Here is a 23,843-nt window from a genome sequence, read left to right on the forward strand (position 1 = left end):
AGATTGTGAATGTGGCTGCCGCTCGAAATGAGTGTCATCCATTTTCCACTCTAGCTCTATTTGCCCTTCAACTAAAGAGCCTCTCGAGCCTATAAGAATGGGTGAGAGCCTTTTTTTTTTTTTTTTAAGGCCAAAGCTTCGGTATATATACAGTGCAGGTGGTGCCATACCCCCTGTGCTGTGGAATAAGAGATGAAGATGGAGCCCTCACATCTCTATAGCCGGGGATAATGGGATTCCAGGCCATATTTTCACGGTGTAAAGAGACAAAGCCTGGTTGGAATCAGCGTTGATCCCCTGTCTTTCTAGTGCTGTCAGAGAGAGTTTGAGCCCTGGAGAGGCCAGAGGATGGTGCTCTATCTTTACAGTGTTTGTCTTCATTCTCATATTCCTCCACTCTCTTCTGTCTCTTTGTCCACGTCCATCTGTTTTTCCTTTCTCTCCCTCGCAGCTCTCATTGGCATGCGCACTTTTCACTCCTATTGTCTGTTTCTCATCTTCTCACTTTAAGCTGTCGCAATCTTTTCTCCCTGTTAGACAATCTTTTAATGTTGACTTGTCAATGGACTGGCAAAATATTAGTCAGTGGTCAAAGAGGGTGTCTGTTTGGAGCGGTGGTACCCTCAGATATTTTTCACAGGGGTAGGCTGATGATGCCACTGAAAATCTTGGGGTGGCAAACCAAAACCAATACCTATAACTAATTTTCACCTTACCTTATCCAAATAGGATCGTCCTTTTTCTTAAAAAGACAACTATTCAGCTTTAATTTGCAGAACAATGATTGTAAGGAACAAAGCATTTGCTGGAAACAAGCCCTTTCAAGTTTAGGGGAGACTCATGGGTACCCGTAGAACTCATTTGCATTCAGATGGCTCATCTAGTTTGATAGGCTACCACTACCTTTGCACTAGGTTAAAAAATGAGCATGCCACAGCGTCTGAAAGACTGTGATCTTGGCTTCTGATTATTTCCCCTGGGGCAGCGCAGTTGTTTCAGGGGCACTGCTGATTTATATAAGAAGTACATATAACTGATGCGGCAAAAGCATTGTTGCCTCACAGCAAGAGGGTTCCTGGTTCAAACTCGGGGTGGGGGAATCCTTCTGTACGGAGTTTACATGTGTCAGTGTGGGTTTTCTCCGGGTACTCCAGCTTCCTCCCACAGTCCAAAGACATGCAGGTTAATTGGTGACTCTAAATTGTCTGTAGGTGTGAATGTGAGTGTGAATGGTTGTCTGTCTCTATGTGTCAGCCCTGTGATAGTCTGGTGACCTGTCCAGGGTGTACCCCTCCTCTCGCCCAGTGTCAGCTGGGATAGGCTCCAGCACACCTGAGACCCTTAACAGGATAAGCGGTTACTGAAAATGAATGACTGAATATAACTGATGCAAACTGTGCCCTAAGTTATTAACTATGAAGTTATTTTTAAAATGATAACAAGTGTTACCTTGACTTGATGAGACAGTTGCATTTTGAGTTTGGCAGTCAGCATCAGCAAAGACACAAATGCAGCAGCCGCTTTGTTAAAGCAGTCAAACGCTGCACTGCTTCAGATTTACAGAAAGTTTGTATTTGTAAATGTTAGGTAGCTAGACTTACCCCCCTGTGCAAGCAACAACCTTTCATCACAAATTGCATTTAGCCCTTGAAACTTGGAGCCCCAGCACTTTTTTTACACTGCTTTCATACACCTTTCACAAGTACTTAAACCTTTCAACTCTGAGCAAATTGGTGTGATTTCTTTCAAAACATGGTAAAAAAACAGGCAATTAGCAACTTGAAAAGAAATGTCCAGCAAATGGCAAAAAAGTAATAGATTCAGAAAAAAAAATTTTTAAAGAAAAAGACAAGGGAAAAAAGAAAAAAAATATTTATAATAATTATTGTTCCATTTTAAAATTGTCACAGAATTTTTAAAAAATAATTTTGAAGCACTTTTCCTTGTGTGTTTTTTTAACTTTCCTTTGTTTTTTTTAAACTTTTTTTTTGTTTAATTTTTTATTACTAAATTCTTGCAAATTTGTTGAGTCATTTCTGCCATTGTTGCTCGTTGCCTTCTTTTCTTGACCAACCTGACCAAATCGAGTGAATTTGGTCAGGTTTATTTATTTATCTCAATAATCTAATTGTCATTTTTTTAAATTTGTATTGTATTTTATTGATCCCACTCTGAAAATTTTTTCCCTGTCAGCCTCGTCTATAGAGCACAGAATATAAACACACAGTTATGCAATGTCAGACGTCATCGTCTGATTCCAGTAGTTTCATTATTGTAAGGGGACAGTTAGGAATTTTAAAATGCCGACTTTGTTCAAATGAAATAATGTTACGTGAAAAGGGATAATGGCGCCATTTTTCCAGGAGCTTATCAACAATTTTGTTCCAGACTAGTCAGGAACTGGTACCAATTTAGTACTCGTCCCTTAACACAGTGGAGCATTTAGTAGCAAACGAGCCTGATATTTAGAGTTGGTTGAGACCAAAAACAGAGCTAAAAGTGAAGTTAATATTAGACATACATTTGGCTGGTGGCCCAAACACAATTCCAAATGTATGATAATGTCGTACAATATCTATTGGACGTGTAAATAAGCAACAGTTTGCCATATAAACTTAAAAAGTGGCCACAAAATCAGTTATTGTAGGTTTAAATACTTGTATTTTGTGGTAAATTAGCTGAAACAGGCTGTCAATTAAATGTATTTGCTATCCTCACAACAAAACTGCATTAAATCTGCATTTCATTGAACAAACAATGTGATGCATACCTGTATACTTTTTTCTATCCCAAAAAGCAAGAACGAATGGTGCATTAGGCCATCAGCACAGCAAACAGAAAATACACTTTACACAAAAGTAAGCATAAAAAAACATAAAAGCTTATTAGTTTTCCTCTCGCCGTTTAATATTGAGCTCACTGTGTGTGTGCCTTTATCCCCAAACAATCCCTGACTGCTAAACCGAATGCCGTGTGTCTACAGTGGAGAACTGCAGCTGAGCAAAGAGGTGGTATGTGGATCCAATAATGTGTGTCCATCAGCTGCCTGTGGTGACAGACAGACTGTGTTAGTGTCTGACTCTCTGCTCAAGCGTTGCTGCAAAATTGTGAATCATCTCACCCTTCATGTCACTCCATACACTTTACTCCCTGTCGTCCTCATGCCCCAAAACACAAAAATTAGTTTTTCAGTGTTTGTTTCTCGATACCTCTCTTGCTCCACTCTGCCTCCATTTCTCTGCTTCCCTCTCTACAACATGCCCCCGTCTAATAATCACATTTCTTTTCAATTGCCTTTCTTTTTTTTTCCTCCCGGATGAATGCAGGCATGCCAGGGTGACTCAAGGTTACAGCAACAGAGAGACAAGGCTGCTTTTTTTTGCCAGACAATGCTGCTACCAAATATTATCATCATCTGCTCTATTTTCACAATTGAATTTTGTTTTGGCCAGAGAGGCCACAGCCTCTCCCGCTTTAAAGCTACTGCTGCTTTTCAATTTCCGTTGTATTGCTTGTCATCTGGCAGCAGGTTTACACAGAGTCTGCTGTGCATCACTCATTTACAATGGACTTAAAGCTGCACGGAAATATAAAGGAAGTGTGCGGTAAATGACCCACTGAGCATGAAAAGTACAGTACATGGTTGACATATTTCCTTTAATATTCAGATTTAATCTATCACAAGTGTCATTACCGCACCATTTACATGATCAATATGCATGTACTGGGAGGCACGTATGCAGTGGTTACATATTGGCACTAACAAAAAAGGCATTTAAATGAACATATCAGGATGCAAGCACTGTCATGTGTAAAGGTACCGATCCTATAGACAATATGGACTGGCTATTTAAAGGAGTAATTCAATATTTGGGGAAACATGCTTAGAGAAATACAACAGAAGTTAGACCAGAGGCTTGTTACTCGTCTCATGTCTGTACAATAAATGTAAAGCTACAGGCACCGGGTGTTCAGCTTAGCCTAGCTTAGCTTAGCATAGAGACTGAAAGCAAGTGCAAGCCTGGCGCTGACTAAGGGCTCATACACAGCGTCTTTTACTGCCTGAAAAACCCAGGATCGGGTGCTGGGTGCTGCTCTTGTGCAAACTATCAAAGATACATGGGCACGTTGCTAAGCGATCATAACCAGTGCCATAGCATTCAACTTTGGAGCTGATCTTCTTTAGGCGTTGTTTTTTCAGTGTAAAATATTGTCTGTGTAACAGATTGTAAAGCTCTGGGTAGCCCTGCACTTGTATAGCGCCTTTCTAGTCTAGTTTCAAGTTTAGGGGGGACTCGTGGGTACCCATAGAATCCATTTACATTCAGATTTCTTGAGGTGAGAGTTCAATGGAGCCATTTGAAAGTGGCCATGTCAGTTATCCAAAATTCTCCAAAATTTGGAGTATAATTTCGCCCCTTTTCTTGACAAGCTATGTGGACATGGTACCAATGGTAAATAGTAAATGGACTGCACTTGTATAGCGTTTTTCTAGTCTTCAGACCACTCAAAGTGCTTTTACACTACATGTCACATTCACCCACTCACACACACATATTCTTCTCTGTGTCCAAGGCTGCTATACAAGATGCTACCTGCCACTCAGTAACCATTGATACACACTCACACACCAATGGAACAGCCATCAGGAGCAATTTGGGGTTCAGTATCTTGCCTAAGGATACTTTGACATACGGACGGGAGGAGCAAAGGATAAACCAATGATCGTCCGATGGGTGGACGACCCACTCTACCTCTGAGCCACAGTTGCCCCAAATGTTCTATTTGTAGTTCTGTTAGTTCTGTTTACCATAGACTGATTTTACGTGGCATGCACCTCTAAAATGTACTAATTAACATGTTAACAAAGTGAGAGCACTCATCAGCTGGAATGGACTGGCTATCAGGAAGTCCAGGAATTTTCCTGGTGGGCCATTCTTGTGAGAGCCAGTCTTTTTTTCTCCCAGTCCCTGCATTATATACTTTTATTAACCTCTTATTTTGAAAACCGGACATAGTTGCATGTACATCATTCTGCTAACTTTGTCAGGTCTGTCATTATCGCTCCCTGTCATCTCAATCTGGGCAGTGGGTATATCAGTGCATCTGGCTCGACCAGTTATTTTTAGAACGTGCCGTGCGGACATCTCATTGACTCCCTGTGGGCAATCAGCACCCCTAGGCACTGTGTTTGCTAACCCTGATAGGTCATATAATATGTGATCACCAGCCATGCAATATGAATTAAATACTTATGATTAATAATAATACATTAATTACTACAGTACTACACAGTGCTGTAATAAAGTCTGTGGGGAAAATCCCTGATGATGTCATCAGGGTAATGAAATAGGACTATGTTGGGACTAATAGCCTCTGCTGCTTAATTTTTTACCATCATGTTTTACATGTACTTCTCACAAGACCCCTAGCTTTATTAGAATACGGTAGTAAACCACTGGAGTAACCCTTTAATGTCCTGATCACAGAGGGCTGAAAAGAGCTGATCAGTTGGTGCGGATACTCAGTGTATAGTTTGCTTTGTGTGAATATTTCGGTGATAGCATGCTCTTGTGGATGGAGTGTGCCGCCTCTACCTTTGCTCTGTGTTCTGTTGGCTGTAATATTTTAAATATTACTGAAAGGCCAGCTTTTAGGCCAAATTGGGTGTCAGGTGATTTTTACATTAATTAAGCTTCAGCTGGGCAATGTAAAGATAAAATATCATTATCGAGACATGAGACTCTATATCGCCTTAGTTTTTGGATATTGTTGTATTGTGATATGGCATAAATGGTGTTTTTCCTTCATTTTAAAGGCATAATTATATAATAATATAATTACTTTTCTATTTGTTTTAACGCTTGCCTTGACCCACTTAGTTGTTATATCCACATTATTGATCATTATTGAGCAAAAAGCTCATTGTTTTAATATAATTTAAAAAAAAAAAAAGTCATCGAGACTTAGACAAAGAGATATAGCCGAAAAATATCGTGATGTCATTTTCAGGAAATTTTCAGCCCTAATTCAGCTTAGAAATTTTGTTAGCTGTACACAAACATGGGGAGGAAAAACTTGGAAAACTGACCCTTTGCTAAGTCCCGCCCCTTTGTGATGGTAAGCATGGAGCCCACACTGTAACTAACTGCACTCCCAGAAGAAATATTATCATATTTTTGGAAAAATGAAAGAGTGATTCCAGAGAGAAGCAGACAGAGGGGTCTACAGTCTGTGTTTGAAGGATATATCCAGGATGTCAAACTGACTCAGCAGCAACAACAGGTTAAAAAGACAAAGATAGTTAGAAGCTAAAGCCGAACTATAGGCTACAGATCACAGTGTAAAAGTGAACCACCACATCACTGCTGATCGCCACACAAGACAATGAATATAAAGGGAAACTTTGCTGATATTGAACCAGCTGTGTGGCATCGCAGTGTGTGCAGATGAATGGTGTTTGGCTCTGTGCTGCTGCCAGCACCTGGACCTCTCCTACTGGACGGGCATGGATCACAGTGGGAAGTCAAACAACATTCATCTGCACACACTGCGATGACACGCAGCTGGTTCAATATCAGCAAAGTTTCCCAAGCACAACTTGTTGTTTTTACACTTTGTTTTTTGTACAGGTTTAAAAATAGCAGCATATAACAGTGTTAATTAGTGAGCTTCAGAAGTGTCTGTCTGTGCCTGTCTCCTGTCCTGAGTCATTTTTAAAGAGACATGTTATCACCTGGATCAGTGTTTCACCCATTTTCCTTCTCTACTGTCTACCTCCTCTCTCATTTCCATACATATCTTTTCCTGCTTGTCTTGTGTGCTCAGTCTCTGGTTTTGTTCACCTGTTTGCTCTCAGAGGAGCTCCTCTGTATGCTGAGAGCTCATACAGGAGACCAAACATTCCTCTTGAAAGCTTTTTCCTTTGTATCTCCCCTCCCGATGGTCTGTGATGCTCGGTGATCTGCTCCCGAGTGTGCCAGCAGGAGATTTTAACCACATTTAACACCAGCGAAGATGTTCCATACACAGAAGATTGGTATGAAAATTGAGACTCGGGTCAATTAACCCTCTTTCAGTCGATTCAGAATAAAATAGAAACTGTGGTTCATTTAAAGTTGATAGGATATCGATTTTTAATTACTCCTTAACAGATTGACTATGACATCCTCATTACAAAAGTTGATCAATATTTAAATGATGGAGTCAGCTTTCTTCCTGGATTGCTTGTATTGAACGTGAGCTGAAACCAGCCCCAGTGAGATGTTGACACTGATGCGAGTTGCTTTTGTGGACTCCATAATCAAGGCAATCTGTCAGTGAAGGCAAATTTTGGCTATAAAAGTAGAAGAAAAGGAAATAATAACGATGTTTGTATTGCAGTTTGGTTTGACACTAATTGGAAAAACACATTTAATCGATATATAAGGCATCATAAATTCTGTTCCACCACTTTAAATGTTTTATTTTTAAGCATATCTTTGCTGTGTTATCAGCAAGGAAAACATTAAAGACATTTCATTCCAAAGTCTGCTCAGAAAATAAGAGATTTAAGGTCTCTTTGTACTGAGGATACCTGAATCTTACAGATATTACCTAATTTTCCGACCAGTTCAGGCTGTGATATGTGAAATGGATTCACAGGAAGGAGTGCTGACAAGTTTTCACACTCCCTCCATTTCAACAAACTTGTTTTGCAAAGATTGTGATCTCAAAGACGACGTTTACAATCTTTGTTCCCCCATATTTTAAAGATAAATCTTTACAAACCTGGCAAAAGTAAGCAAGGATTAGAGGCAGGAGCAAATAGGTGCAGCTGGTCCAGTTTATAGTTTGGTTTATTTTGCTCTCATGCGTCATTGTGATTGAGATTTCTGGTTATTTGGGGACTTATAGACTCGTACTTTGTCCTCTTGGTATCATTAACCACACCTCTCCCCGGAGACAATGGAAACAGTAGATACACTTGTGTTTGATGTTGCTGAGACTTTCTTGGTAAATATTTAATTGTCAATGCTGTAGCTTGTATTTGTCTTTTGTCCACTGAGATGGCAGATAAACTGGCAGCAGGAGAGTGCTGCACAGCCAGAGATAATTTCTTTATTAGCTGTCCATTTGGGGCCCCATTTGATCTGTGTCTGCATTTATTGTTATCTGTACAAAGTTTGTTTATTTGCAAAACAGTATGTAAAGGGTAATGCATTTTTCTAAAGACACACTGAGAAAAAGGACTGGAGAAATCCAAGCATTTCAAGGTGACAAACCTCTATAACATTTTGAGTTATACCCTTTCCCACCCAAATAAGAACGTGTCTGTGGGTTTTTTAAATGCAGGAAAAGCTGCTAAAAGTAAGAAATAGACTTCTCTTCCATTGACAGTAGAGCAGAGCTGTGTACAGGGCTCTGCAGTAGATGAGTATGTCTTTATGGTTTTTATTTTTTTCTGGTGCGTCACGTTTGACATCTCTAACGTGCTGGTAAACAGGTTGGTAAACAGGTTAGTAAACAGCAGAAAGCAGCACGGAGGCTGGTTACTTATTTTTTTTACTTTATCGGTCTCTTTTCAAACATGTTGCCAACTAAATTTTGAAAGATGTTCGAGGACTGCTTGGACGGAGATAGAAGGTATTTTGTTGCAGCATGTCATTGCATTGCGCCGGCAAAGGGGCTAAAATTGGCATTCACCTGGGTTGTATTTTCATCACTGCCGATCGCAGCCAGAGCTGATAAATACCTGTAACTACTGCAGAGTTATTTGTCCCAGGAGTAACTACTGATTGTAACCTTTCTAACATCCCAAGTCGTCACATATCGCAGCTTTGTCAGTGGACATTTACGTCTACATATTATGCACTTGATATCCTCGTGCATCTGCTGTTGATGTTCCTGGATGCAACAAACAATGCCAGGACATAAACAAAAGCACATGGTTAGGTTTAGAAAAAGACATCATGGTTTGGAATTACATTCATACAGGCAGCGAACACCGGACTCCCAGGTGATAGTCCAGGGTTTGTTTGACCCATCCACCAACTCTCCTGCCCGTCCTATAGGGACCTTCCAGCTCCTTCTATTACGTTGTTACCGGCAGTCTTTTAAACTGACGCTGTCCTGTGGTGTATCATACCACTGCAACAGGTGCCATCCGGCTGCATTATGAACAAAAGCCACCTGTCCATGTATCATACTGCTGTGACAGATGCCATCCGGCTGAATTGCAACGTATCATAATACCATAAAAGGTTCTGTCCGGCTGTGCTACGAACCCACGTTGCTTGGCAGCATATCATAACACCACCAAAGGTGGCTTTTGGCATCAGTGTCTGATGCAGAAATCACTGACAAAGCGGCAGTATTTGACAACTTCAGATTAAGAGCAGGCTGACCTTTCCCATTAAATAGAAAAATAAAATAAAATAGCCAGAGGTTTAGCAGGTGTTGGTGGGTTTTTTACCCAGTAGTAGAGGGGCTTTAGGTGATGTAACTTGATTTCCTAGATTTTGACCTCAGATTTGTCCTCAGAATTGTGCCTTAAGTTGGGGTAACTCATTATTTACACCTTCATACCTTTTAATTTTAATTTGCATTTGTATACTAAGTTCAAGATATTCATATCTCTACATTATACTCACTTGGAAGTTCCAGTTGTTGTATATCTTGATCTCTGAGTATATATTAATTTCAAAGTCAGTAAAATAACGTCTGATCCTACATAAGATGTTGTTTCTGATCTTTGCACTTTTTGCTGTTTAGACAACAATCACATCTGGACATGGATTGGTGCTAGAAGGCATATATGTGGACTCAAGTTAGATAACTTGGACTCAGACAAATTTGATGACTTTAGACCAAACTTGAAAAAATTCAAAAAAGACTTGCAACTTGACCTGGACTTTAACACCAGTTAGTTGTGACTTCAGTCGGACTTGAGCCTTTTGACTTGAAAATGCTTGATACCCTCCTCCAAGCCCAAAGATTAAAACAAGTGTGCCACAGACAGAAACTTCATTTGGTTGTGGCACTGGTTAATTGTGCTTTATGCTATAAAAGTGCACTGTCAGTGCCACTCTTTTATGATTAAGTCAAGTTGCTGTTCTTTTAACTAACTGCAAATGTACTTGTTTAAAACTTGAAACTCAAAGATTAGTATTTGGGACTTGTCAGTTTGACTTGGGACTTCAATGCAAAGACTTACTTGTGACTTGAAAAACAGTGACTTGGTGTCACCTCTGATCGAATGTATGACATTTTATTTTTGATCCCAGAAAACCATTCATGGGACAAGGCATGTATAAAAAGACCCCGACAAAGTGACTTTAAATGAGAAGATAGAAGGTTGTTTAAGGGTTGGCATGGTTGACTGGTCTTTCCTTTATCAATTGTAAAGGGCGATTACAGTGTTATTATTCGAGGTACTTCTGCAATTTGCACTAAAAATCACACTCTCTGAGTCATCTCAAACATGATAAACATATTTTTAGATTATATGTAGACACAATTTCTGGGAATTTCAACGTCTCCTTTGTCCAGTGGGAATAAATGTCCATAAATCTGCTTAGAAATCACAGAAAAATACGCTCCTTTCACCTCAAGAACTTTAGAATCTTAGGGTGTTTAAGTTTTCTTCAGCATCCAAGTAATCCATTAATAGTTGTTTATACATTGCAAACAGGAAATGCTAATAGCTAATTGTGCGTGCTTTTAACAGTGCCACTTTGGATGCAGATAAATATAGGTTAAGAGCAACATGGGGCTAAAGATTATATGTTGTCAGAAAGCAGTCACTTGTGTTGAAGCTTGAGACTTGCAGAAACACAGCTTCTACTACTCTAAGAAAATAACTTGATGGTTTTTTTTTGTTTTTTGTTTTTTGTTTTTTTTTTTACAGTGAGTCAGCTTGGTTTTATTTTTCATTTGCTCACTGCAACAACTTTGATGACACCAATGCCATGGATTCACATCGCTGACAAAGCAGTTGCTTCAACACTATGTGATACTTGGCAGGTAGAAACTGGTGGAAAGAAAATTAATAATTAATACCAAAGTAAACTTAATAGAGCCTATTATGTCAATTATTCTCCGCATTACTGCAGCACTTAACTTGTAAAAAATGGAAACGGGCAAGGTGAGCCTTGGATGCAGAGGGATGATGGATGAATGGAGATCAGGCAAACGGAGACTAAATGGAGAAGAAGCTCCCGGGTGGGTGCATGTGGGTGCTTGTTTGTTTTTCTCAGGCTACAGGAAATGTAAGAAGCTTAGTGAGAGACTCGAGAGGATGAGTCTATCTGGTGTTTGTCAGCTCGATATATTGCATTTCCTATAATAAGACCTAATTAAATGTGCGCTCTCTGTGTGTAGAGTTAATAATGAATAGTATAATAACTTTGTTGCTTAAGTCAGTGTGAGTGACACTGCTTCGATTAAGTATTTAAGATGTTAAGATTGAAATGTATGAATATGTCATCCTGTATTAAATTATTGAAATAACAATCTTCTCATGGGCCATACATCAAAACAGAAAAAAACTCTTTCATGGTTCAAAAAAAGAGTGAAATCATATCAAACGGTGTGATATTTTCCTCAGAATTCTTGACATACAGATTCTGGACGTAGTCTTTTTGTAAAATGTGCCAAAGATCTACAGTTAATTGGTTGACCGCAGAGGACATATTTTAACAGTTAAGCTTGTCAGTCTAAAGACTTATTTTGCTACTGTTCCGTTCACTGCACTATGCACTATGAGGGTCTGGTGAGAGCTAGCTAGCGGCGCCGCTATTCAGCGATTACCACTAATACCGTCCCAACCCAACAGCGTTGCTGTGGAATCATTGCACCCACCCATCATTCTCCCCCAGGTTGCTCTGGTTAGTAAGTGGATCAATTTTTAGCCGTAACCCCCCTTAAGCATGGTTAACTATGGTTAGCAATGTCACCACGGCTAGTGGTGCTAACAAAGCTAATAATGCGAAAGGGGGTTTGTTGCTCAAAATGAAGTTGCTTACTCACCAGAGCTACCTCCGAGGAGACGGGAAGGCAGTCACCAAGTTTCCGCAGCAACACCTCCCAACCACCAGGACAATGTTGTCAGCAGTAATTCAGAATGAGTGCCACCACTAGCGAGCTCCCACCAGACCCAGGTGATGCACAGTGAAGGGTGACCTAGGCTAATGTTAGCTGACCAGGGTGGTCAGTTGGTATCATGTTACCACATGCTTACGCAGCTAGCTGGTTGTTTGCCACCAAAGCCTACAGTAGTATGATAAAAGGTGAGACATTACATCACAAAACATTAAAACTTCACCACCTATAAATAGTCAGCACTTTGGAAAGTGGTGCTTAAGTTCACTGAGTAAATGGAATACAAGACTAGGGGTGCTTTCAGACCTAGAGTTGTCTTGCTTTGGTCTGAATCAGGGACTAATTTGGTTACAAAGTTGCATAATTGCCTAGAGTTGGTTCGTGTTCTCACGGCAGCATTTACAAGTGGACCAGATCAAATGCCCTACGTGAGAAAGCTGCTTTTGATTGGTCAGAATTTCCATGCAGTAAAAATTCAGGAAGTAAAAAAAACGTTGAAGAAGAGTACACTTGCAAGATAAATGCAACACTTTCTAATGTCACAATGGAGGGACAACTACTCAGGTTGATTTTAGCGCTGGTGTACTGTGCTGTATTGCTGTCATTGTTCTCTTTAGTCAAACTATACAGTTTGAAAACGAGGCGCAGCTCCAACTAGAAAACAATGTTTTGACGCATTGGATGTGCTGAATGTGCATATTAAGGCAGTACAGGAGGAGGTGCACATTAATAATCCTCCAGGACTGTAACATGCTCATATTTAACCCAAACAATGTGTCATGTGACTGCAGTTGGTTCAGATCGAGGTCAGAACACGTTCTCACCACAAACGAACTGCACCACAGTTGCTCTGTAACCAGATTGAGACCACCTCTTCAAGAAGGTCTCAGCCCATTTGTTTTGGTGTGCACCTGAGTGCGATAGCTGTGTTCACACCTGCCCAAATGAACCGCACTTAGGGGGCAAACAAACTTGAGTTTCATTGAACCGAACCAAACAGGGCAGATGTGAAAGGCCTCTTGTATTTCACGTCTTGTTGCGCTTTTTTTTTCCTCAGGCTGAAAAACCTTGAAAGACACCTCCATAATGTCTGTTCTATCAAAATTTGAACCTTTTTAGATTAGGTACAATACCTGTTCCCCAAGAATAGAAAAGAATTAAGTTTCATAAAAGTAATTTGTCTTTTCTTTAAGGCTAATGATAAGCCCGTCATTTAAAACGAATGAGCCATAATTGACACTGGTAGCTCATATTTTTCTATTTTTAGATTTCCTTTTGCCACTTTGCGTTATATAATGTGTGAAATTAGACATAGTCACTAAAATCACACAAAACTTTATGATGTGGAAAATTACCTGACGTCCCAGCTAACAAATATTTCGTAAATACAAAGACATGAATGTGACAGATGTCTTAGGTGACATGTTTTTGATGGATTATTTCCTGGCAGACGCTTTGTTTCTTTCCTGTGGGTGTCAGGTGATTGACAGTAAGCAAAAAGAAACACAATGCCATAAGAGAACACTCAATTTAAGCACAAGGAAATACTGATTAAACGGAACGTCTTTCAAAGCCAAACTGGCACTTTGTGTTTGCTGTGATGGATTACTTCACTCAGGTGATTTTAACGTCTGCAAGTGAAATTGTGTTTGATAGTGAGAAGTGTGACTGGCAGCAAGAGGCCTCTCTTGGAGGATGATTGATCCATGATATCTCCACGTATCCACAGTAGCTGTGAGCAGATTCTTCTGGAAATGATGTAAAGGAAAGCAGAAACTTGACAAGTGTACTGACCGTGGGCCGCCATTTTTTGCCATCTGCACTTGTCTGTGAATGTGTGTTGCTATCTTTAGGTAGACACAAGACTCATTTCTGAAAACTCAGACAATCTCTGACGCTTTGCCGCTGTCTTCAACCAGCTTACTTATATGTCAAATCTGTAACTTGATGTTTCTATTATGAAAAATGTCAAGAGCACTGACGCTTAAAGCTGCTCTAATTGACATTATTTATACCAACAATAGACAAAATGACTAAGTGTTATGTGAAAGGGATTGCTCATGGTGATGAACCCCCAGAGAATTATCACCAAGTGGCAGCCATTGGGATTGAATAATGAAAGCAGTGCGGAAGTGCCAAAAATGTTACATTTTAAAGCAGAAATAAACATGTTTACAGCCTGGTACCAAAAAACGGTTTTGTATCTATGGCTAATTTCAACATTCATGACAACTGTACATGGGGTGAATTATGATATAACTCACCCATGTAAATGTTTTTAAGGCTTAAAATTATGTGTAGTTAAGGTTGTAGCTGCTTTGAGTGACAGTTGGGTGCCCATAGTTGACAAATTCGTACCATGGTGACAGTGTTGGTTGAATAATGTAACCATCAAATAATTTGCTGTATACGTAATAACCATTTTATGGTTAAGTGTTTGTTTGCCACAGAGCTTATTTTAGCAATAATCAAAAATCCATTGGTAAAATCTCCATAGGCTTTTTGACGAGGGAACCAGGGCGATGCTAACTTCCGCATCGGCCTACAGCGCCACACCATCCCAGGAACACTCTACATCCAGTAATGATACTATCACTTGTTATCACTGTTTACCTGTGGAATGTTCCAGACTGGTGTTTTTTGAGCATCCCACAACTTACAATTTTCTAGTTACCCCTGTCCCAACTTTTTATGAACATGCAGGCATCAGATTCAGAATGAGTGTAGGTTCACAAAACAACAGTAAATGTTATCAGTGGACTGTATTCAATTAACTATATGTCAAAGATATTTGTAATCAGCCTTCCAACTTTTTTAGAACTGGGGCTGCCAGCTGGATCTTCATGAGATCTTCTCAGATATCTATTTTTTATTTTTTATTTTTTTTTAGGTAAATACATTTTGTTTCAGTGGTCTTAAACCTGTTTTTCACTAGCAAAAATTAGCATTAGCATTATCACATTTAACCAAAGACTGTAAATGCACTGTGCTAACCAAGCTAGCAGCTAATTTTAGTGTTAGCCTCAGGCTCTCGTCTAAACATGGCCACTTCTGGCTAAAAAAATCAAAGGTTGCAACAGTAAAAAGTCAAACTCAAGGCTTCACAACATCATGGTGGCTACGACCATTATTTCACCCCATTATCACCCAACTCCACAAAGCTTTGCTTTTTAGCATCTTTCAGCTATTTTCATAATGTTTTGGTTCACTCTTACGGTTTAGTTTTTACAGCGTTCTCTCCAATAGCAACTATAGTCATTAAAAAATCTCCAAAAACCCAACCGTACATCACCTGCCCAGCACCACACGACAGAAAGGGGAAGTTTAGCAACATTGCTAATGTTGCTCTGTATCTGCGGGATGTAAAGATAGGCAACTGTATATTAGCAAGTCTGCTATGTCAACTGTAATGGTGATAACATGGCAATGCTCTGTTCATAGCTTGTTTCTGGTGCCACCAAGTGGCAAAACAAATCAGTTATTTTGGGTTTAACTTATTAATATGATGATTTTTTGTCAGTCAGTTTCACCTTATTAGGAAGAATCAGCTTGTTCCACAACAGTTAGACTATATCAAGAAATGTATTGAACCTCAAAACATATGGGTGGAGAAGATGTATTTGGATTACAAAAAATGTCTGATCCTTATAAATCAATCAATTCAATCAATTTTATTTATAGGGCCCAATATCACAAATCACAATTTGTCTCACAGGGCTTTACAGCATACAACATCCCTCTGTCCTTAAGTTAAGAGGTGCAAATTAAAATTCTGCACAGTGTAATATCTGTCTACTTGATTCTGTTGGATGGTTGTGTAGCTACTGACTATCCAGACCAGCTGTGGTACTTGGACTCTCCACTGAGTAATTCATGGATGATGAAACGTTTATTCAATTATCCGTCTATTAGGTTCTTAAAGGACTTTATTTAGAGTCGACCTCATCCCAGAGGCACAGAGGCAGCCATTGTTTCATGACAGACAGCAGAAGTGTGTTCATCTGCCCAAACAATAATGGCTCCACCTGTCAGAAGACAAAGTGGGTCACCAGGGAAGCCATATTGGTGGCTGCCACCTCAACTTTTATCTCTGATTAAACTGTAAGAATCTTTGTGTTGGACACCCTGCTGGACATGAGCCGTATGTTCCAGCTTTTCCCTTTGATTAAGCCCTCCCTCAGATTTATTGGCCATGGGAAATAATGGGAAACACAGCGAATGTAGAAGTTTTAGGCCATTACTCATGGCTTTTATTGGCATGGGCTCTGTCTGGCACACAGCCAGTGACCTGCACAGAGGACAAAGCAAGTAACGCCTCTCCTGGCTCCTGGCAAGGAAAAGCAGCGGTGAGGGGGTGGCGGTATAGAGGAGGAGAAAGTGAGAGAGGAGACATGGCAGCACTGTAGGTGGGTGGTGTGAGGATAGAGGGGAAGGAAATGGTTTAATAATTTAAGAGAAAAAAAAGAAGAAAGAATTCCACAGTGCTCCAAAACATATCTCAAAACATTCTGCTATCCCCTTGTAATATAAAAAAGGGGTTAGAAAAAATGCAAGCAAACATCTAACAGGGATTTATAATCGTGTCTAGACAGAATAGTTGGTCCCCAAGGCAGCAGTGCAATGAGCCCCTGTGTGTGCTTTGTGATGAAAGTTCAGAGACAAACGAGGGATATAAAACACTTACATACAAATATTTATATTGTAACCCGTCACGTAATTATACAGGTAACATAAAGTTTAATTGTTTTGGGTCCTGGACACACAAACCGTCTTTAACAGCTCAGAAACCATACTTATCTTGATTCCTCTTCGTAATTTTAGGAGAATTGCTTATAAAAGTGATTTTGAACTGATGACATGTTTTAGACATCAGAGGGCCAGACCTGTCTGGGGCCCAGTTTACTCCATATAAAGGTAACATCACTATGTAAGACATACCGTACATTACTTAGTGTTTGAATGACATTTTGGTAAACAAAAGGACAGTGGGGGACAGGGGTGTGCCATATCATCCTGTTCACGATAATACCTCTATAATTTTAAATATCATATGAAAATACGATACGATATGATACGATGTGATGCAATGCACTGCAGTGTGATGTACGATATTTCCTCTTGTTGACATTGTCATCTTACCGTTACCCACAGCACCAACAAGCATGGCTGAAAGTGCAATAATTACCATTACCATTACCAACTCCACAGACTCTCAAACTCTTTTAGCGAGGTACCGCTCAGAGGGAACTCATTCAGCAGCTCCTCTGGCAGCAGCACAGCGTCTCTCCCTCTCCTCTCTCACCGTGTGCACACAAGAGTCGGTGTCTTCAAGTGATTTTGTCATAAACCAAACTGTTAGATAGACATGTAGAACTATATTGCTTATTTTGTTGCAGTTATATGTTCTCAAATTACTAATAAAATATATATTTTTCCCTAATTTGTCATATCGTCAAGAATATTGTTATCACAAAAATACCCTGAAATATTGTGATTTATTATTTTAGGGGATTATGGCCCACCCCCTTTATTGTTTTTCAAATTCAGAGATATCAGATATATGGGAAAAACTATGCAAAGATCTAATGCCAATGGTAGCTCTATAGTAGGGCACTGTCTCTGATCCTGGCAATGCAGCTCACCTCAGTGTGTTCATCAGTGAGTGATCATCACAGTTCGAGCATTGTTTGAGTATTGATGGGTATGGTGGATTGGAGCGTATGTGGAGAGCATTGGAATAAGGGAAAAGCTATCCAGTGCCAAAAAAAGAACAGGAAAGAGACGCATTTTGCAAATTACTGTATTCTTTTGTTGTTTAGTATTATTGTTTGTCCAGTGCTGAAAGTGAAAGTGAAAACATATTTGTTCATGCATGACATAAAATGATGATGCTTTATAGTCATTTTCATATTTTGTAAGTGTATTTTGAAAGAAGACAATGCATGTAACAGGCAGGGTATCTTTCACGTCGTATCTGTACATGGAAGATCCATGACCAAACATCAATATGTGACGAGGTCGGGAGAGAGAATGTGTTGCATACAGTTAGCTTCATGTTCATTTCCAGATTTGTATATTTATTTTGTTAAACGTTACTTTGACTTAGATGCTCAGTTCATTTGCGACACACTCAGTTTTTTTTTCTTTCATTTATTATTTACTTTTTTATTTATTTTTGGTGGGTGAGGACATCAGGAGAATATCAGGTGATCAGCTATCGAGTTTGAAACCAGCGTTATTTTATCAACCTTTAAAATCAACTCTCATTTGACCAGACTGTTTTTTTGTCTGTTTTTCCCCTTTTACCTGCAAAAATATATTGTTAAAAAAGTTTCATTTTGTCTCTAAGGGCTTCCGTACTCAAGTCCACCATATTGAGGGAACTGTGACACCATATTGCTGAACATATATTGTTGAATGTTAGTGTAAGTGTTTTGGTGGATTGAAGTTTAAGTATTTTATTGTGCCTTCAGGTTTATAGTGTATTGTGGTTGTACGATGTTTTAAACTTAATAACATTTTAGTCCGATATGTAAAAGCGCAATTAGGGACAAGAGTTGAAAATTAGCAATAGCTATAAACTCAGTGAACTATATTAAATTGCATTGTCCCTATCAAATAAAATATATTAAAAATTATCCCTTTAAAGGAAAACAATTGGTTGATTTTACATTTATTATTATTATTATTATTATTATTATTATTATTATTACACATGCAACAGTGATGAGGAAGTGAAGTCAATGTCAACAAAACACAAGTCTTTGAGATGTATAGGCTGATGTGAATCTGCTTCATGCACAACATACACGAAAAAAATCAATGCTCGTCTTTTTCGTGCTTTGTCTTTGCTGAAAATTCATGGTGACACTTGACCTATAAGAAAAAACATAGATGCTGAATTCCAGCAAATTTCACCGTGCTCTCTCCCCACTCCACTCCCTATACTGAGCCGCGGGTGCTCTGCTTGTGGAGGTTGTTCGTGCCGAGCGAAACTACAGCTGACTAAAGAGTGAGGCGAATGTTGATCCGCACATTTCTAGTTTATAAATAACTTAACAGAAAAGCCCTAATTACTGGTAGGTGTAGAAGCTGCAAAGCTGCTTTCTTCTCATGTTGTAGATATTTCCACACAGATACACAAATTGCTGTTGCCACCTTAAATTGGTGTTATTCCATCCCAAACGCTGTACATACGGTTCAAGCGCTTTGGGACTACTTTACTGTATGTTTAAGTGCATCAGGCGAGAAGTCAGAGAGAGGTGCATAAAGATGGCAACCTTGTGAATAGTTGTAATTGGCTCCACCGGCATATCAAGCTGTATCATTCCTGTCTCAGTGTTTCCAACTGTTTCCTAATTAGGCTTCACGCACATGCACAGAGTTATATTTAGTTCGCAGCTCTTCCGGTGAGTATAGAAGTCGTATACATGTAAGCTCAGCAGATGACAGTGTTACACACACACGCCCACACACAGTCACAAGCACACATACACTCTTCCCAACCCCAAATCCTTGTAGAGGTCAAGTCTCTGTTAATTGCTTTCCATGCAGTGGATAGATGGATCGCAGCGCTGGAGAGAGGAGGCAGGGAGGTGTCAGGAAAGACGAAAAAAAAGGCTTTCTCCAACACATCCATGCAAACACGACACACACATAGCGACATGCCAACAGACATTCGGAGCATGCACGCAGACACACACAGTCTGGCACGCATGCCAGCCAACAGAGACTGTTATCAGCTAATTAGTGCGAGTAGCTGCAGGGGCCAACCTTATTGACACTGCAATGACAGTTTTCTGGTTTGAGTGGCACCGTCAGTCGTCCAACCATGTCATTCTGATTCAATTATAAATACACAGACGCAGGGATAAAAACTCACCAGTCGCCCAAGGAGGAAACGCTGCTTTCAAATGCTGCGATCACTTGAGCAGCCATATGGGTTATTGCGTGCAAACTGACCCGTCTCTTCCAAACGACTGAGCAACCGCATAAATGAACGTCATGTGAGACATAGAATATACATAAAAAAGAAACAATGGCTGTGTGGCGCTCAGCGGGAGGGGGGAGATTACACAAGCTATTGTTTTTGTCGCTCGATATTGGTCTTCATCCAGCGCCACTGCTTTCACTTACAGGATCAAGATATCCTTTTTAAAAACATCAGACTGAGAGCAGAGCAGGAGAGGCTTGTTAGGAATTTGCAGCGGCATCAATTCTTTATGTTTGTAATATGATGAAATTTTAGGCTACATGTGTAATAGGTTTCAGGGTGTGTTGAATATTCTTGGAAAATGGGCCTCGGGCTAGGCGACCCAAAGACTATTGCTTGTTTCAATAACCAGGAGGCTCGGCTAATATGGAGGTGCACATTTCCTCTTTTGTTTGCAGTATCTAGGGACAAGGTGCAGGAAATCCACCTAAAATCAGCATATCTCTGGATCTTTATGACAGGCTTTTAATTTTATCCAGAATGCAGCAGCCAGAGTTTTACAAAACTAAAAGGTCCGACCACATAACTACTGTTCTATCTTCTCTTCACTGGCTCCCAACTTAATTTGTATTCGTGTTCACAAGGAGAAAAAAGCAGACAAAACCAACAACAACAGGCAGGGGCATCACAGGCAAAGGTGAAATGCTCAACATTGAGCAAAACAGAAAATAAGAAGAAGCAAAGTTACACTGCAGTGCCACTGACGGCTCCTTTGCGTCCATGATCGTCTCTCAAGACCACAAAGGTCCCCATGATCCCCAACCTTGACCCTTGGCAATCCAGAGCCCCTCCAGTCATCCATGAACCACAATCCATCCTGCATGTCCCCACGCCAAGGGGGACAAATTAGATCACTTCGAAGTCAAATAAGATTTCCATTTTTTTCCCAATATTGTTCACATTTGTCGGTGGCATGTTTCAGGGAAAAAGGCAGTTGTTCCATAACATAAATTTCCGTAACAATTTCTGTCCATTCAGAGGTTGTTTGAGACTCTTTTCTTAACCATTTCCTGGATATTGCTTTTTTGGAACCTGCTAGTAGTATTTGTTGGCTCATTTCCCAAATACATCACACTGAAGTTAAAATCCAGCTCTAAAGTCATTATTGATCTGATCTTTGTCACCACATTTACCCAGTAAGAGGAAGTTTTAGGCCCAGCAGACATGTTACCACACATTCTCCAACACTGACCATGCTCAGGTTTGTTGCTTTGTGATTTTTTAATTGAGGGAGTAAGAAAGAACCTTGAAGTGTTTTTTCCAGATGAATATCGTCCATAAATCTGAGCTTGACGTGGTAGTTTGTGTCGTACATACAGTATGTTCAGCCAATCGTCTTCGGTTATCTTCATATTAGCTTCTTTCTCCCACTGTGATTTTTAACGTACAATGTGGACAGACCCTTTTCCAACTGTAAAGATGAATAAATCCCGGAAATCAGCTTTCTGATAATTACCCTTATATGCATCGATGAATATCCTAATCAGGCTCAGTCCTTTTTCTTCTGTAGTTCTGATATTTTTATCAAAGTAATGTCTGATTTTAAAGTACTTCTCATTGTTTTTAAATCATGTAATAGTTTGGCTCCTTCCTACATTGCTAACATGCTCACAGAGTACCCAAAAGAGACATCCCTTCCATCATCACATAAAAGTCTACTTGTAACAGGGTCAATTGTGCAGCAGTAATATGTGGTTCCAGCCACTAGGCATGCGCGAGAAAGTTGACCATCACAACAACAATGGTGGACTCCTGAGCTCTGTTTGTGCTGCTCATCCTGATGAATTTATAAACGCTTCTCCAGTAAAATGTAGATTTACTGTAGCAACTTCCCCCATCCAGACAAATGTTTGTGCGGTTGCCATTTTGTTTGTTTATATGTCGCCGCTCTGTAGATGGACGCACATGTGCACAGGCGCGTGTTGTGTCATTACAAAGTCACACCGCCAACTACTGGCCTGGCATGTATAGTACAGTGTTTTTGGTCATTTTCGACGATCTGTGTGCACGGCGATTGTAATCAAACTATTGTCGTCTGAATGTGGAAATTCTTTCAAAATGAAAATGAGAAATGGTTCCGATTTCAGTGGATGGTTTTTGTGTAAACATGGCCTCAGTTTCTCTACCCTACATTCACCTTTGGAGATACCCCACCTAAAAAAGGGTGTCTCCCGCCTTACCTCTCCCCTTTTGCAGTTTTGCTCCACGGGAGAGGTAAGCAACATTGCTCTTGTGGTAATTTTCGTGTGTTAGCACTGTTAAGCTGGTTATAAATTCATTTTATGCTAACAAAATGTTGCGTCACTTAATTTGTGTAGAGGCTGGAGTTTGTGTGGTTGTGTTTGACAGAGGATTTTGTTTTTGCCACCTGTTGTCAGGCATGTTTTCTGTGTTTTATTGTGCTTATTTGAATGTAACATGGCTGCCCTTTTGCTGTTGTGTTACGTCGGAGAGGGGCTTGAGTTTGTATAGTTGTGTATGAAGGAGGATTGTGTTTTTGCCACTTGCTGTCAGGAGAAGAATTAATGGAGATATCCACGGTCTGGGCCTCTTTATGTCTACACATCTACACACAGACATCACTAGGGTCCACCAGTTACATACTCACTATACCTTAAATCAACTCTAAGGCCACATTCACACTGGTGCTAGTTGGTCCGCTTTAAACGAACCCTGGTCTGCTTCCACGAATAGTTTGGTTCATTTGGAGTGTAGTGAACGCTCATTTGAACTCTGGTGCGGACCAAACAAGCAATCCCTGGTCTGCTTGAAAACTGGGGGTCTCAGCTCCCTTGCTGTTCGCTTACAGTGGGAAATGCAAACAGACTATCCAGTGAACCAAAGAGAGGAAGTGACGTAGAGCGCAGTGCATTTTGGATAGAAAAAAAAAGCCAACAGCGCAAACCGGAAGAAGCAGAAGTATTGATATATGGTCAGAGGACTATATATTGCAGTTGCTTGTGTCCGCCCACAGTGGATTTGCGTTTTCGGTCCTGGCCAATCGATGAGCCAGGTTTTCTTCTTCCTCATGCTTTTTTTCTTCCTGGTCAGTGGTTGTTTAGGGCAATACCGCCCCCAAATGAGCAGCTGTTGTAACTGCGTGACGTTGTCCAGGCGGTTTGGTCCGCTTTAAAAAGTGCAGTGTGAAAGTGAACTGTACCAAATGAAGGTGTGAAATTTTTCGGCATTCCCTGCCCAATCGAACCGAGTCCCCCGGACTATCCTGGTGTGAATGCGCCCTTAATCAGCTCATGGTGCTGTTAGTCATTATGGTCCTACTGCCTGGAATTCTTTTCCACATGAACTACGGTCTGCTACAACAGTGTTGTGTTTTAAAAGCACTTTTTTGCAAGCTTTTATTTTATTTTTATTTTTTTTAAAGTGTATTTTTATGTTTTAGGAATTAGTTGTTATTATCCCCCCTTTTTTTAAGAATAATAATAATAACACCTTATTTTGTTAGTTTTTATTATGTCCTGCTTGTTTTATATAAGTAATACTTTATTATCTTATGATATTTTGTGTTTGCCATGTATGATGTATCTTAAGCACGTTGAGTTTACGCTTGTGGTTATATAAATAGAGTTGGGGTTGAACATGAAACACTCTCTCAAAGTTTGCCTGATGATCACCTGCAGCCCACCGTTTGCTCACTTATCAGCTGAAACATCCTTTCACAGCAGCACTAGCTCATGCTTTGTAGCTGGAGGAGATTATTTGGGGGAGTTGTGACGTAACCTGGAGCTAAGCAGAGAGAAAAAACAGGCGA

At 40.0% G+C, this 23,843-nt stretch overlaps 1 protein-coding gene across 1 annotated transcript in view; it reads left to right on the forward strand.

The window, feature by feature from the left end:
• Positions 1 to 23,843, forward strand: part of tafa5a (TAFA chemokine like family member 5a) — a 250,110-nt gene that overhangs the window by 50,965 nt on the left and 175,302 nt on the right. The window lies entirely within an intron of this gene.

This window comes from Epinephelus fuscoguttatus, linkage group LG22 (genome assembly GCF_011397635.1).
Source record: "Epinephelus fuscoguttatus linkage group LG22, E.fuscoguttatus.final_Chr_v1".
In the NCBI taxonomy this organism is placed as follows: domain Eukaryota; kingdom Metazoa; phylum Chordata; class Actinopteri; order Perciformes; family Serranidae; genus Epinephelus; species Epinephelus fuscoguttatus.